This window comes from Lithobates pipiens, unplaced genomic scaffold (assembly GCF_037356315.1).
Source record: "Lithobates pipiens isolate NorthernLeopardFrog02 unplaced genomic scaffold, aLitPip1_a1.2 Scaffold_18, whole genome shotgun sequence".
Lineage (NCBI taxonomy): Eukaryota > Metazoa > Chordata > Amphibia > Anura > Ranidae > Lithobates > Lithobates pipiens.
In genome coordinates this window covers 635,263,697-635,280,390 of record NW_027507758.1, presented here as the reverse complement: position 1 = coordinate 635,280,390, position 16,694 = coordinate 635,263,697, and the positions used below count along the sequence as shown (strand labels likewise).

The window sequence follows — 16,694 nt, the reverse complement described above, 5'->3', positions numbered from 1 at the left end:
TTTGACGAACGGTCTAAATCAAAGCTCATGCCTAGTTGTTATTAAACTTCTGTTGGTGTACACACTACCGTGCTACCCTAATGCAGTTGCTACTACTTTCCTGGTGGTGTACACAATGCATACAGTGCATCCATAGTTGTCATTACACTTCTGTTGGTGTACACAGTACCGTGCACCCCTAGTGCAGTCGCAACTAGTTTCCTGGTGGTGTACACAGTACACAATACAGTGTAGTTTTTTTTGCTAAACAAAATTTACAACATGTCTGGAAGGTCACCATGGAGAGACAGATGCTCACATGCCACTAAAAGAGGGCAATCAGGCTATGTGTCTACAGTCGACAGTGCTGGTCGTGGACACGGTGCATCCTCAGCATGTGGCCGCAGGGCACGCTTGTCCTTTTTTCCTGCAGCTGGCCATGTTATTGAGCCACAACATCCAGAACAGTTGGTGGAATGGATAACAAAGCCGTCCTCATCTTCTGTCAACCAGGCTCAGAGGAGTTTGCCTGCCAATGCAGCTGCCAAAGCAGCCTATTCCATCAGCTCCATGTCAACAGTCACTCCTTCCCTAACCCCACCATCATGCATGGAGGAGTCCCCCGAACTATGTGGCCACAGTGTCGGGTGCATGCTGCAGGAGAATGCGCAGCCATTTGAAGGCTTTGATGATGGTACCCAGGTTAAGGAAGGGAGTAACCTAGAGAGAGGGGGTGCCCAAGAAAGTCAAGAAACTGGCAGTCATGTTCCACCAGCTTCAGCATACTGCCCCGTTTGCTCCAGTGATGAGGAGGGAGGAGATGATGAGGTCATTGACTCAACTTGGGTGCCTGATAGAAGAGAGGAGGAGGTACATCTCCAATGAGGTAGGATGCCCTCCAGAGGGCAGCTTAAGGGCAGACGCGGTATTGCATCACACTGCAGAGCTAAGCAGGTGCAGGGCGATGCTGACTCCCCGCATATTTTTTAAAGTTCTTTGGAGTGGGCTTTTTTGACACGTGTGCAGCAGATCACACAGTTGCCATTTGCAACATATGTCTGAAGCGTATCAAGTGTGGCCAAAATAGCAGCCCCTTGGGCACCACATGCTTGACCAGACATATGACGACCTCCCATGCAGTCCGCTGGCAACAGCACTTAAAAGACCCATATCAAAGAACAAGGTGGACCTCTCCTTGCTCCTCATCAGCTGGGATCTCCAACCCCACTATACCTCCAGTCCTCTCAGAAACCTGCACAGAGAGGAATGAAGGTATAGAAATAGGTGTTTTTCTGCCCCTATTTACCAGGGGCATGTAATTACAATTCTTGATATAATATTTCACAGCAGGGCCCATTCCAGCGCCCACCAAGAGCAACTGTGAGGGCTTACAATGTTCTGGTACCACCAACACCTAAGGCCCAATTTTACGCAGAGTGTATAGAGCAGGCCGTATAGTATAAATAGGCAGTCCCCTACTTTAAAAAATCCGACTTCCAATTGACTCCTACTTAGAAACGGATGGAGACAACAGGAAGTGAGAGGAAATCTACCCCTAGGAAGGGAAATTCTCTCCTGTAAGAGTTACCGTAATAAGGGTAAACCGGTGTCTCCCCACTGATGCTTTATCACCAATCCTTGTTTCCCTAACCAATTAATCCCCAGACCATTTTGCTGGCCAAAGAGCAGAGCACTTTTTGGGATTCGGCACTGCGTCACTTTAACTGACAATTGCGCGGTCGTGCGATGTGGCACCCAAACAAAATTTACGTCTTTTCTTTCCACAAATAGAGCTTTCTTTTGGTGGTATTTAATCACCTCTGAGTTTTTTATTTTTTGTGCTATAAACAAAAAAGAGCGGCAATTTTGAAAAAAACACATTTTTTTTTGCTATAATAAATAGTGTTAAAGAAATCAAATACATTTCATATCGCACACTAAGTACTCAAATATACATACAAAAAAAAATGCAAAAAATAAATATGTGAAATTCATAAAAAACATATATGCTAAAACACTAAAATAAATGTCCATATCATTTCCAAAGGAATTTGAAATCAAATTAAGTGTCTTAAGTGTCACCACCATGAATCTTCTATCAATGTGAGTGATGGGAATTCCTGTGATCTGGGTGAGAAAACGTCTTCCACCACCACCAGGAGAACAATCTACTCACCAGAGGGAGTTGACATCCATTACAGGTAGTCAAACCAGGCACAGATACCAATGGAAGTATGCCTTATGAAGGGAGACTGGTCCACATCCCCATATGATCCAATGATCGATCAGAGAAGATCGGCACCCATTACAGGTGGTCAGATCAAGCGCAGATACCAATGGAAGTGTGCCTTCTAAAGGGAGACTGGTCCATGGCCCGATAAACCCCAACGATTGGTCATGTGTTTAAAAGCTAACAAGAAGGGACTCCTCATTGCGTGGTATAAAAAATCCCTTTATTCCATAAGAGGCATCGGCATAAAACATAGTAAAAACACTTTGCCTGAATCAAAAAGCATGCAGGTATGCCGTTTGAGTTCCAACTAGCAGAAATGGTGTATATGTCTTCATCATGTGAGAACTGATTCTTACATGATGAAGATCAGCCATGGAGTATATCTGAGGTGTATATCAGGGTGTGCTTCTTCCCCACATGAGAGCTGTGATGTCCAGCAACATTCATATAGAAGACATTTCCCGCACTCAAGGCACTAATACACCTCAAGGGTTGTGTGGGATCCCCGATGTACAGGAAGACAGGACTTCAGTGAGGAACAATTCCCTCACTCAGGACAGGAAAGTGGCTTCTCCTCCGTGTGAGATCTCTGATGTTTGTAAAGACTGGATTTCTGTGAAAAACATTTTCCGCACACAGGACAGCAATATGGCTTCTCCCCCGTGGGAGATCTCTGATGTGTTTAAAGATGGGACTTCACTGAAAAACATTTCCCGCACTCAGGACAGAAAAACGGCTTTTCCCCAGTAGGTGATCTCTGATGTATGACAAGGGCTGATTTTTGTATAAAGCATTTCCCGCACTCAGGACAGGAATACGGCTTCTCCCCCGTGTGAGATCTCTGATGTGTGTAAAGACTGGACTTCAGTGAAAAACATTTCCTGCATTGAGGACAGGAATGCGGCTTCTCCCCCGTGTGAGATCTCTGATGTGTGTAAAGACTGGACTTCAGTGAAAAACATTTCCCGCACTTAGGACAGGAATATGGCTTCTCCTCCGTGTGAGATCTCTGATGAGTGGAAAGATTGGACTTCTGTGAAAAACATTTCACACACTCAGGACAGGAATACAGCTTCTCCCCTGTGTGAGTTCTCTGATGTGTGGAAAGATGGGACTTCACTGAAAAACATTTCCCGCACTCAGGACAGAAATACGGCTTTTTCCCAGTGTGAGCTCTCTGATGTATGACAAGGGCTGATTTTTGTATAAAGCATTTCCCACACTCAGGACAGGGATACGGCTTCTCCCCTGTGTGAGATCTTTTATGCACATTAAGATCAGATTTAAAATGGAAACACTTCCCACACTCAGTACAGGAAAACCTCTTCTCTGTTTGAAGGACGGCACCGTCCCTCACAGTCTGAGGTTCCTCAGGATAAGAGGAATACGATGGTCCATCTACACTGTGTGGTGCCGGATGGACATTTGAGGTAGTCGGGTTTTCTCCTGGACTATACTGTGTGATGTCCTCATCTTCTACTTTACAGTCTGGAGACAAAGTGAGACAATCCTCTGAGGTTTTCCTCATCTCCCGTCCATCTACTAAAATAGAAATACAAAGATTATTACTAGACATGAGCTTATTGGTTCCCCTAAACCAGGACTCCGCCCACATCAGGCAGCTTTGTCTGTGAGGATCTTACAATTCCACCCTTAACATAAATAGTAAATGGGTCCTCTGTAGGGAGGCAACTAATGATTATTTTCATAATTTATTAGTTGGATTATTGCTTTGATTAATCAACTAACTGGATATAAACCTCAGAAAATGTTTGGTGTATAATTTAGTAAATATTCATGAATATGTATATACAGCAGTAAATATAAATATCCACATATATAGTTGTATATTTAATCTACTCTGAGAATAACAGACAGATACAGATAGATGTATTATTAGAGGGAGAATCTGCTACATATCAGAATCAGAGATCAATATTATTAAAATGTAAAAAAAGAAGTAAAACGCTGTTTTGCAGATGATCAGAGAGGAGTGTAATATAATATGATGGATGACAGACTCCCTTGACATAGACAGGTAGGTGGGTACAAGCTCCCTGCACCTGATGTCACTTATGATGGCCGCACACAAACTAATTTTTCTTTCAAAAAAACATTCATCCAATTTTTGTAACCATTAGTGGAGTATTTTTCGACCACAGTGATGGGAAAATTCAAAGGGGCAGAACAGAAAAATTTTCTCAATCTAACTAAATTTTTACATCGTGTATGTTGTTTTTGCTCAGAAGTTACATTCATTTTAAAATGGAATGTTAAAAGCAAGTGGAATTTTCGAACTACACTTGTCCATTCGTCTAATGTACAAATAATTTTCGTACAAATATTTGTGTGAATATTCTCGTCCAAAAACCGATCCGTGTATGGCCAGCATAGGACATTTTAGTAGCAGCGGCATTATTTTTTTTTTATCATTTGTTATGATGGGATAAAAAAGAAATAGTCCTTTATAGTACAAAAAATAGGATTTTTATTACAGCTTACCTGTAAAATCCTTTTCTTGGAATATATCATGGGACACAGAGCACCATACTAATTACTATGTGGATTATAGACCACCTTCAGGTGATGGACACTGGCACATCCTAAACAGGAAGTTGCCTCCCTATATAACCCCTTCTCTTATCAGGAGTACCTCAGTTTTTCTCCAGTGTCTAAGGTGTTGGTCACGAGTGAAGATGTGCTCTGAGGAGGTCCAGGAGGGATCCATGCTGGATTTAAATAGCCTCCACAGACCAGATCCATCCAAAGTGCCACTGAGGCCAAAGTGGATGGTACCTGGGCCTCATGTAGAAAGCACAAGGTTTTGCCTGTAACGCCTCTCTTTGCAGGGCTGGACCCTGGGACCCAGGGCTTTTTGGTCATGCTCACATTACATAGAGTTTTTCCTAAGGAGTGCTATACAGGTCCAAGGGAGTGGAACCCAGATAAAAAGAGACCCTATCCTTGAAGGTAAACGCAGCCCGCCGTGATGGGTGAAGTTTGAATCTGTCTGACTTGAGCAGCATCCTGCGGCGAGGATAAGGTAAGGGAAGAAGCACAGGAACTGAAAAAGTCTACCTATGATTTTTCTTCCTTAAGGAAACAATGTTGTCATACACCAACAATATTGCGCAAAATGAAAAAAGAAAAATTGAAAAAAGGAAAATAGAAAAATATAAGCAATAAGCTGCTGACACGCTAAAATTAGGGACTTTTTAGCTAGGAAACATGTGGAAAGTATAGTGTAAGCGCTCAACTTATATATATATATTCTTTGTAGTGATGCAAGATAATATGTGCTCGTGTGTGTCAAAATGTGTATGAAATTACCCCGAAGAAAGGGAATAATGTTGTATTGCAACAAAAATAAGAAAAATATATAAAAAAAATATATATACTGACTTAAAAATATAAATATAAACAAAAATGGTGACTGTGTGAATATTTATCCCAGTGGAAAAACAAACAATAACTATAACTATGTATAAATAAAAATAATCACAGTGATAAAGTCCATAAATAAATATAAATATAAATAATCACAGTGGTGAAGTCCATAAACAATTATATAGTCCAAAAAAACGTGCAAGATTTCAATCTGAACGTGTTGTGATATCAGCCAAGATTCTGTGGTATTATAACCGAAGAAGATAATGTTTCACCCTGTGACGATCCCACCACCTTATAGGGCACAGGCTTACCGGATCTATATGACCCTAGCAGACATACGCCTCAGGGGTCAATCAAAGCTTATAATCCCAGCCAAAATGGTCACAAGGATTGGATGTATCAATCATGGCATATACGATCCCAACAAACGACTAGATGTAGTCACTGTTCTTCATGTACATATACAAATCCGACAACGACTCAGGCATGGAAGATGAAGAAACAAGGCCAACATGGCATAATAACGTTTTATAAAAAAACTTTTAATAAAAAATTTTGCTAAAACTCACATTTCCAAGATGGACAATAAAACATGTCAGAGAGAAAGAAGTGGCAGTAGCGGAGTCCTCCCGACGCGTTTTGACCCACCGGTATGGATGAAAATGGCGCCCTGGCGTGCGTTCCACGCCTCACAAAAGATGCGTTCCACCCATTAACATTGATGTATAAAAAAGGGGGAAAAACCTACTTCATATAGTGATATGTTAAATATCCATAAAGGGGGACCAACCCCCTATATGAGTTTTTGACAATTCAGGCTTGCAGGTGGACGTGGAGGGATGTCAAAAAACCCTTTCCCAAATTGAACCCCGGAACCGGAAGTGCGCATCAGCGAACACACCGGAACCGGAAGTGAGTAAACGTCACTTCCGGTACGGAGTGGGAATGAAAACGAGGCCTGAGTATAAAGAAAACATTATCTCTTCTCTACTACTCCTAAAAAGGTGGCGCAATGACACCTAGTGGCCACTAATAAAATAAAACTTAATAATGCAAAACCAACACATAAAATATATCACATTATACATAATATAAATCACATACTATAAGATAGTGGTTATGTGATCTGAATAACTGTCTTACCAAAAAACATAAAAATAGAAAGAAAAAAATGAAAAAATAGATATGTATATATGAAATAGATGTGGTCGTTGAAAATAAAAATAAAAAATACTTAGTGAAATATGCCCACAGATAAACATATATGATGCCAGACTGCACATTGCTAATGTTACAAAAAGGTCCTATGAATCGTCTATAAAAGCATTAATGTCCCACTCCACATTCATACCGAATGGGGAGTGGGACTGAAGCTCATAGATCCAATAAGTCTCAAGCCTGGAGACCCCCCGAGTGAGGGGCCCCCCTCTCCAGGGTGGGGTGTATCTGTCTATCGCGACAAACTGTGTGCCACGTAAATCATTATTGTGGCATTAAATAGTAAATAGATGGTGTTGCGCTCCACACAAAATACATTAAGTCTAATAACACAATTAATAAATAATCACATAAAATCTTGAAAACGCACTCATGTGATTAAAATTAAAATCACTAAATAATCGCATAAAATCTTGACAATGTGCTCATGCGATTAAAAATTCCATTAATTCTAAAATAAATACCAAGTGAATAATACAGTGCTTGAAATAAAGCTATTTCCTACTAGTAGCTAAAATAATCTATATAATCGTGATAAAGTGACAAGAAAAGAATCGCAAATCTTAAAATTATCAAAAGAATCGTGACATCAAACAAATCTGTGTCAGTCCATGAAAGTGCATACAAGTGCCAGCATATGTGCAAAAAAGAGTATATATAATAATAAATATACAATAAAAATATATAAAACGGTGTATGAAAAAATTATTATCACAAAATACAAAAGATAATAGTCCAGCAAACGTGATAAAAAAATGTCTCTAAATAAGTGTAAAAAAGCTAAATCATAAGGTTCATGCAGAAGATGAAATAAATCCACGCTGTGCTATGTGAAGAAATGAATCCTATGAACAACCCCGGGATGATTCCACCAGTGATTTTGCAGCTCCTTAAACGTGGGTGCTCACACACTGAGTGCAGCGGGTACCTTACCTCACTGCTGTCAGTAAGACAGCAAAATACTCCAGTGCAACAGTTGTGTCCTCAAATGGGGTGTATATCCTCAGTAGATGTAGGGGAACTTCAACACTTTGCGGTATATATCCTAAATGTAGTATGGGCGCCCCCAAAACCTTTTCCTCCAGATATTCCGCAAGGGATCGCAAATCAGACCCAAGAAAGAAAGAGGGGGGCTCCAATAGTGAAGTACGTTCACACAAATACTTTATTATAAAAAGGAACTAAGTCCTGGGTACTCACACTTATACAGTAAAAATCAAGCGTTTTTTTCGCTAACAAACAACGAACGGCTTCCTCGTTCGTACCCCGGACGTCACTTCCGGTATCCTCCTAGGCCAATCCTACGCGTATCGTCATTGATCACGTGACTTCATCAGGGACTAATGCATAGGAGGTGGACGAACGTTTAAATAGTCTTTATAATTGGCGGCCATTTTCCTGTAGTCAATCCTATTTAATACTATTCGCAGGCACGACTCTAGTTAGACGGCCATTTTGTGATAGACTACCTTCTCGATCGGTTCTGTGCGCTTCACGGTCGTATTTTCTATAAATACACAAATGGTCTATTCGTGTATTGGGTAGATCTGTGTCCGCTTGCCTAGCTTCAAGCCTAATTGGGACATTTGGTGGTTGTGTTTATTCAAACAATAACCCGGGATCTCCCTAATAGCATTCTTGATGTCAGTGGCAATGTAAACACATTCACTTGCTATTGGAACGACGGGACCGCAGTTCGTTCGTGAGCTGGTTTAAAATTAAACTTAAAATTAAACTAGTATTGTAATAAGAAATAGAAAATTCATAAAAAATTATTATAAAAAATTATAAAAAATGGCTTGAGATAGAGGGTAATATGCGAATTATTAAATATTCTTTAATTGGTAAAAAACATATTGAATCTAAATCTATCCTATAAATTATTAAAATATTGGTACTAGTTAGTTTGTGAGTAAAATATCTAGAGTAGTGTGACATAATATTTTTTTATATTAAAATAAAATAAGATTAAAATGCTCCCGACACTTTGAGCGATGATCAAGATATCAAAAGGACGCATATATATGCGATTTGGGGGATGGATGCCGGAAATGAGGTCCAGACCAGAGAAGGACACAGAATGGCAACTACAATAAGCCACCATATGACCCTAGGGATCAAAGGGAAAATAGGGGCCCACCCCAAGGAATGCAGGGCCAACGAGGAAGGACCCCCCCACATAATTATGGGACTGGTCATAGAGATAATTGGGGCACACCACGCGATTACCCCTATCCTGATGGACGCTATCCAATACCTACAAACAACTATTATGCTCCCCTAAGGGACCATTATGAGGAAAATGGAGATGGGAGATCCCATGGCTACTACCAGGACCAGTATCAAAGCAGGCCTTTTTTAGGGAGGGGCATGGAGAATCACCCACCAAGACGCCTAAACGATCAATGGGATCAAAGAAGAAGTCCTGTAAGAAGAGAGGGAAGAGGTCCGGAAAAAGAATACAGGCAAAGAAGAGACTAAAAGGTGAGGGGATCTTCAACTTGAGTGGCCTCCCCCTGTCCCAAGAAGAGATTGGCGTACTAGATAAAGGTCTCAAATATGCCCCGACAAAGAATTTAGACAAATTTGAAACTTATGTAGGAATACAGAAGTATGTAAGGACCTTGAACATTAAAAAATACCTGGCCGGTAACCCGATTAAAAAGCGAATTCAGAATGAGGATCAAGATATCATACGGAGTGAATTAAGAAATAAATCAGTTTTTAACCCTTTGATTTCGAACAACAGACATATTGAAGTTTTTAAAAAAGTGGTTTTACAAGACTTGAAAGATTTAAGAATTAAGAAACTGGAGGAACCTAAACATATAAAGAGCGGTATCAGAAAACTAACAAAGAGGAAGGATATAGTTATCCGACCTGCTGACAAAGGGGGAGGGATTGTAATCCTCTCTAAAATACAGTATAAGAACAGTATGACAAAATTACTGTCAGACAGTGTTACCTATACTAAATTACCTAAAAACCCAGTGTTTAAATGTAGAAAGGAGCTGGAACAGGTGGTGCATCTGGGATTAAAAAGAAACATCTTGACTAAAAAAGAAGCGAAGTATCTGATCCCCGAGGCATGTAGGACCCCGATTATTTACTCACTTCCCAAGATCCATAAGGATAAAGCGGACCCGCCCCCAAGACCCATAGTTAATGGGATCGACTCTTTAACCTCTAGAATGGGGGAATATATCGATAAATATCTTCAACCAGTAGTCAAACAAACAAAAGCGTATCTCAGAGACACCAAACAAGTATTACAAATTTTGGAAGGGCTACCAAAAGAGGAAGGCCCATGGATTATGGCATCTGCAGACGTCTCGTCACTATATACAATAATCCTACACCATCAAGCGTGTGAGGCAGTGAAGTGGGGCCTAAGGAAATACAGTACTTTGCCATGCGTACAGCGAAAATACTTAGTGAAATGCTTGGACTTTTGCCTCAAGAACAGCTATTTTTGGTATGATCGCGAGTATTACTACCAAAAAACTGGAGTTGCGATGGGAGCGAAGTTTGCGCCCAGTGTAGCTTGCCTTTATATGTCAAAATGGGAAGAGGATGCAGTACTACCTGGCAAACCTGAAGAGCTAATACTATATAAGAGGTATATAGATGACATCCTCATACTCTGGAAAGGAGACATAGATAGCCTAACTTTATTCCTGGAGACACTGAATCGCAATGACAGAAATATTAAATTATCATGGGTAGTTAATAGTGAATCCATCTCTTTTCTTGACCTAGAAATATTGCAAGAAAATGAAACTCTACGCACAAGAACGCACTTTAAGAATGTGGACAAAAACAGTTATTTGCCAATCATGAGCTGCCACCACAAAAACTGGTTGTGCAACATTCCAAAAGGGCAGCTGATGCGATTACGCAGAAATTGCACAAAAACTGAAGAATATCTGACACAAGCAGAGAAGATTGGTCACAGGTTCACAAATAAAGGATATAAAGACGAAGAAATTAGAATGAAAATCTTAGAAGTTAAAAATATGGATCGCATGGAGATGATTAAAGACAAACAAATCCCTAAGCTGGAAGCAGGCAAAGTACCAATCATTCTGAATTATAATGCCCAATATAAGAAAATAGAGGCAATTATTAAAAAATACTGGTATATTTTACGCTCAGATGTGCATCTAAAAGACCTTCTACCCCAATTTCCCAAGTTCGTGTACAAAAGGGCACCAACATTGAGGGATAAGATCGTCAGGAATGTTCCTGACCCACCATACAATGGTGTGACTTTTTTCACAGGAAAGGGCTTTTTTCCATGCAAGCGGTGTTTTGCGTGTACAAAAACAAAATGCCCACCCGAAAAAAGATTCAAATTTAGCTCCACAAGCACTGGGAATTCCTACGATATTAAAGAGTTTATTTGCTGTAACACTGAAGGGGCTGTTTATGTCCTACAATGCAGTTGCGGCCTACAGTATGTAGGCCGCACCAAGAGACCGCTGAGGGTTCGCATAAAGGAACATGTCAAAAATATAATTAATGGATTTGACAAACACAGTGTGTCAAAACATTTTCTAACACACCATAATAAGGATCCCACCCACCTCACATTTTGGGGGATCGAGCCCTACAGAAAGCATTGGAGGGGGGGGCATAAAGTGAGAACGCTCAGCCAGCTAGAATCTAAATGGATTTTTACCTTAGACAAAAGGGCACCAACATTGAGGGATAAGATCGTCAGGAATGTTCCTGACCCACCATACAATGGTGTGACTTTTTTCACAGGAAAGGGCTTTTTTCCATGCAAGCGGTGTTTTGCGTGTACAAAAACAAAATGCCCACCCGAAAAAAGATTCAAATTTAGCTCCACAAGCACTGGGAATTCCTACGATATTAAAGAGTTTATTTGCTGTAACACTGAAGGGGCTGTTTATGTCCTACAATGCAGTTGCGGCCTACAGTATGTAGGCCGCACCAAGAGACCGCTGAGGGTTCGCATAAAGGAACATGTCAAAAATATAATTAATGGATTTGACAAACACAGTGTGTCAAAACATTTTCTAACACACCATAATAAGGATCCCACCCACCTCACATTTTTGGGGATCGAGCCCTACAGAAAGCATTGGAGGGGGGGGCATAAAGTGAGAACGCTCAGCCAGCTAGAATCTAAATGGATTTTTACCTTAGACACTTTTACACCTCAAGGACTCAATATAGAATTTGATCTTAACTGTTTTATCAGCGATTTTTAGGTAATTTTAGATATTTTATTATGAATTTGAATTTTATATATTTAAAGCATTATGACATATAACATCTTGCCTGTTACTGTATTCTACAATGATATACTGAAAAGGGTTTCTTTGGAACTCTGACATCAAGAATGCTATTAGGGAGATCCCGGGTTATTGTTTGAATAAACACAACCACCAAATGTCCCAATTAGGCTTGAAGCTAGGCAAGCGGACACAGATCAACCCAATACACGAATAGACCATTTGTGTATTTATAGAAAATACGACCGTGAAGCGCACAGAACCGATCGAGAAGGTAGTCTATCACAAAATGGCCGTCTAACTAGAGTCGTGCCTGCGAATAGTATTAAATAGGATTGACTTTTTGAGGACACAACTGTTGCACTGGAGTATTTTGCTGTCTTACTGACAGCAGTGAGGTAAGGTACCCACTGCACTCAGTGTGTGAGCACCCACGTTTAAGGAGCTGCAAAATCACTGGTGGAATCATCCCGGGGTTGTTCATAGGATTCATTTCTTCACATAGCACAGCGTGGATTTATTTCATCTTCTGCATGAACCTTATGATTTAGCTTTTTTACACTTATTTAGAGACATTTTTTTATCACGTTTGCTGGACTATTATCTTTTGTATTTTGTGATAATAATTTTTTCATACACCGTTTTATATATTTTTATTGTATATTTATTATTATATATACTCTTTTTTGCACATATGCTGGCACTTGTATGCCCTTTCATGGACTGACACAGATTTGTTTGATGTCACAATTCTTTTGATAATTTTAAGATTTGCGATTCTTTTCTTGTCACTTTATCACGATTATATAGATTATTTTAGCTACTAGTAGGAAATAGCTTTATTTCAAGCACTGTATTATTCACTTGGTATTTATTTTAGAATTAATGGAATTTTTAATCGCATGAGCACATTGTCAAGATTTTATGCGATTATTTAGTGATTTTAATTTTAATCACATGAGTGCGTTTTCAAGATTTTATGTGATTATTTATTAATTGTGTTATTAGACTTAATGTATTTTGTGTGGAGCGCAACACCATCTATTTACTATTTACTGTCACTTTGAGGGAAGGGTTTGCACCTCTGTCGGTGTTTTTTGCTGCAACCACACCAACCTGCTCTAACTTTACCACTATAGCGCGAGGATAACCTACCATTACTATTATTGTGGCATTCCCTATAGTGTTTCAGCACCGTGTGCTTAGATAATTTACTTCTGATCAGGGAGATGTGTTCACCGACCCTCGTGGAAAAAGATCTAGTGGTACGGCCGACATACTGCTTCCCACAGGGGCAGGTTATTAAATAAACCACATATTTAGTTTTACAGGTGCAGAAACATTTAATTGAATATCTTCTCCCAGTTACTGTAGATGTAAATTCTGAAATTTTTCGTTGTGTCAATGCATTATGTTGACATGCACTACATTTTTTGCACGGGAAGTAACCTACCAAGTTATGAAAAAAAGTAGGCTGAGTTGGGGGATTAATGATGTTGGGGGCAATTTTACTTTGCAGAGTTGGAGCCCCTCTAAATAAGACATTTGCTCTTTCAGGAAGATTTGGACCAAGCACAGGGTCTTTTCTCAAAACCTCCCAATGTTTACTAATGATCTTTTTTATTTGCCTGTATTGCATATTAAAAGTGGTTATAAAAGACCACTTAAATTTATCATTGTCATTCCGAGGAATTTTAACCTGTAGAAGAGTGTCCCTGTTTATATGTGAGACCTCCTGTAGTTGTTTTTCCAGAGTGGGTGCATGGTACCCCTTATCCAAGAACTGTTGTTTTAAACAGTTTGCCTGATCTAAAAAAATGCTATCGTCAGTACAATTACGACGTAGTCTAATAAATTGACTACGAGGGACGGAGGTAAGCCAGCTTTTATGATGGCAGCTATCGATGGCAATGTAGCTATTGCGGTCGGTAGACTTGAAGTGGGTTTTAAAACTAAAACCCCCTGATGTAATTCCAATTTCCAAATCTAGAAATTGTATTTTGTCGATACTGGTCTGATAGGTTAATGAAATTCCCCTATCATTGTTGTTCAGACCACTAAAAAATTCGCAAAGCGCCTCAGGGGTGCCCCCCCATAGGAGGAGGATGTCGTCTATGTACCGGACCCACAAAATCAATGATGGGCTCCGTTGAGCATAGACGACATCCTCCTCCCATTTGGCCATGAAAAGATTGGCCAGGCTGGGCGCAAATTTGGCGCCCATGGCCACACCCCTTTGTTGAGAGTAAAACTGGCCATCAAACCAAAAATAGCTACGGCTGGTAGCGAATTCCAATAATTCTATAATGTAATCACGTTGACAGGGGACTAACGTGTGTTCTTGATCTAAAAAGAAACGTACCGCTTCAATTCCCTTATCCTGTGGAATGCAGGTGTATAGGGATGCAACATCCGCGGTGGCTATAATGCATTGTCCTTGGAATTGTATGCCTTCCAATTTTCTGATGGTATCCCCTGTGTCCTGTATATATGAGGGCATCTTTCTGACGAGTGGTTGGAGATAGAAATCTATATACCTGCCTATACGTGCTGTGACAGAATTGATGCCACTCACGATTGGTCTACCGGGAGGGGCCGTCAAGCTCTTATGGATTTTGGGCAGGTAGTAGATGGTAGGTATTCTAGGAGATACCGGAACCAAAAAGGCTTTTTCTTTTTTATTCAAGATTTTTTGTTCAAAACCTTTGTCAATAAGGGTTTTTAATTGTTTTTTGTAAACATTAGTGGGGTTGTTAGGTAATTTGCAATACGTGTCTGGCTCACTCAAAATGTTTGCCATTTCCTCCTCATACTGAATCTTGTCAAGTATAACTATACCCCCTCCCTTATCGGCAGGGCGTATTATAACTTGTTTCTGATCACAAAGAGACCTCAATGCGACTTTTGGCAAAGAAGTAGAGTAATGCTTTTTGACTGGTTTATATATATATTTTTAAGTCAGTATATATATTTTTTTATATATTTTTCTTATTTTTGTTGCAATACAACATTATTCCCTTTCTTCGGGGTAATTTCATACACATTTTGACACACACGAGCACATATTATCTTGCATCACTACAAAGAATATATATATATAAGTTGAGCGCTTACACTATACTTTCCACAAACAATGTTGTCATGCCTTAAATCCTCCACTAGAGGGAGTATATGCACATACCTTATCTGTTATCTTCACTTCAGCTCAGTGTCAGTCCGTGTGTGGCAACAGCAGCTTGCACAGTGGGGATTTCTCAGTTTTTGTAGCAAAGCAATATACATATACATATACCCCAGAAAAGAGGGGTGGGACCTCAGAGCTCCATAGTAATTACTATGCTATTTGAGGGGAGGGAGACACAACCCGTAGGGCGCCAACAGACTTGAGGACCTATACTGCTGCCTGCAGCATACTGCACCCAAAGGCGATATGCCCTTTTTTACATCCACTTGATAAAATCTGGTAAATGTATGAACTGCAGACCAAGCCGGCCTTGCAGATCTGAGCCATGGAAGCTTGGTGATGCACTGCCAGAAGCACTAACCGCTCATGGAAAGGTGAAATCTTACCTTTTAACCATTAAGCCTGAATTATAACTTGCCAACTCCACTTAGCAATAGTGGATTTCGACGCTGCCTGTACCTTTCTAGGACCCTCTGGCAGCACAATAAAACATCAGGCTTTCAGAACTGAGCAGTCGTCTTTAAATAGACCTTGACCGCTCTCACTATATCAAGGCAATGTAGTGAGTTCTCTACCCTAGAACCTGGTGTGAGGGGTTAGCTCGGCAGCGGGTGTGTGTGACCCCCTGGATGGGTTCACAACACAAAATCAGGCACAGCAGACAGCGTTGTAGGTGCAAAAAAACAAAAGATGCGGTTTATTTATGCTCCATGCAGTGAAACATATAACAGCCAAACAAAAATAAAACATGAAAATAAATCCTGGTCAGCTTGACCTCTAATTACACACTTAGATTCCCTATCTAACAACTGAGTGCAGCCTTGTGCTGCACCAGTCCCTGTCTCTGTTGTAGAGGTTTTGCCACACAGGCGTTAACTCACCGCACAGAACAGGTGTCACACTCCCCAGTCTATACAACACAAAACTGGTTCCAGGATGGAGCATCTCCCTAAGCATGCTGGGGTTTTTTGTAGAGGTCTTAATGAGCCCACTTACTTCAGCTGGGCTCATTAACTCTTCCCCTCTAATTGTAAAAGTCTGCATAAAGCCTGAATCTAGGGCACACATATTTCCCATCCTGGATACAACCAGGTGACTTTACCTGCGTGCTGCCACATACCCCCCCTCTTGTTTCAACCTTGGGGTTGTAACACAAGCAGTCAGACACGCATGTATCCGAGACAAAGCATCCGCATTCCCCATTTTAACACCAGGGCGATGCTTAACTGTAAAGTTTAATTCTTGTAGGGCCAGGAACCACCTATTTACCCTTCTATTGGTCTCCTTGTTCTGAGCCATCCACTTTAAAGGAGCGTGATCAGTCACCAGGTCAAAGTGCCTACCTAGCAGATAGTACCGAAGGGAATCTAGAGCCCACTTCACTGCTAAACATTCCTTCTCAATCGTGGCGTAATTTACCTCATGGGAC

At 40.5% G+C, this 16,694-nt stretch overlaps 1 protein-coding gene and 1 pseudogene across 2 annotated transcripts in view; one reads left to right on the top strand and one right to left on the bottom strand.

Annotated features, from left to right (window-relative positions):
• LOC143989634 (uncharacterized) overlaps positions 1 to 16,694 on the top strand; it is a 566,499-nt gene that overhangs the window by 71,026 nt on the left and 478,779 nt on the right. The gene's annotated exons all lie outside the window — the stretch shown is intronic.
• LOC143989988 (uncharacterized) overlaps positions 1,922 to 16,694 on the bottom strand; it is a 69,161-nt pseudogene continuing 54,388 nt past the window's right edge. Inside the window, exon 3 of the transcript XR_013277111.1 lies at positions 1,922 to 3,754. The product of XR_013277111.1 is annotated as an uncharacterized LOC143989988 (transcript). The remainder of the gene's footprint in view (positions 3,755 to 16,694) is intronic.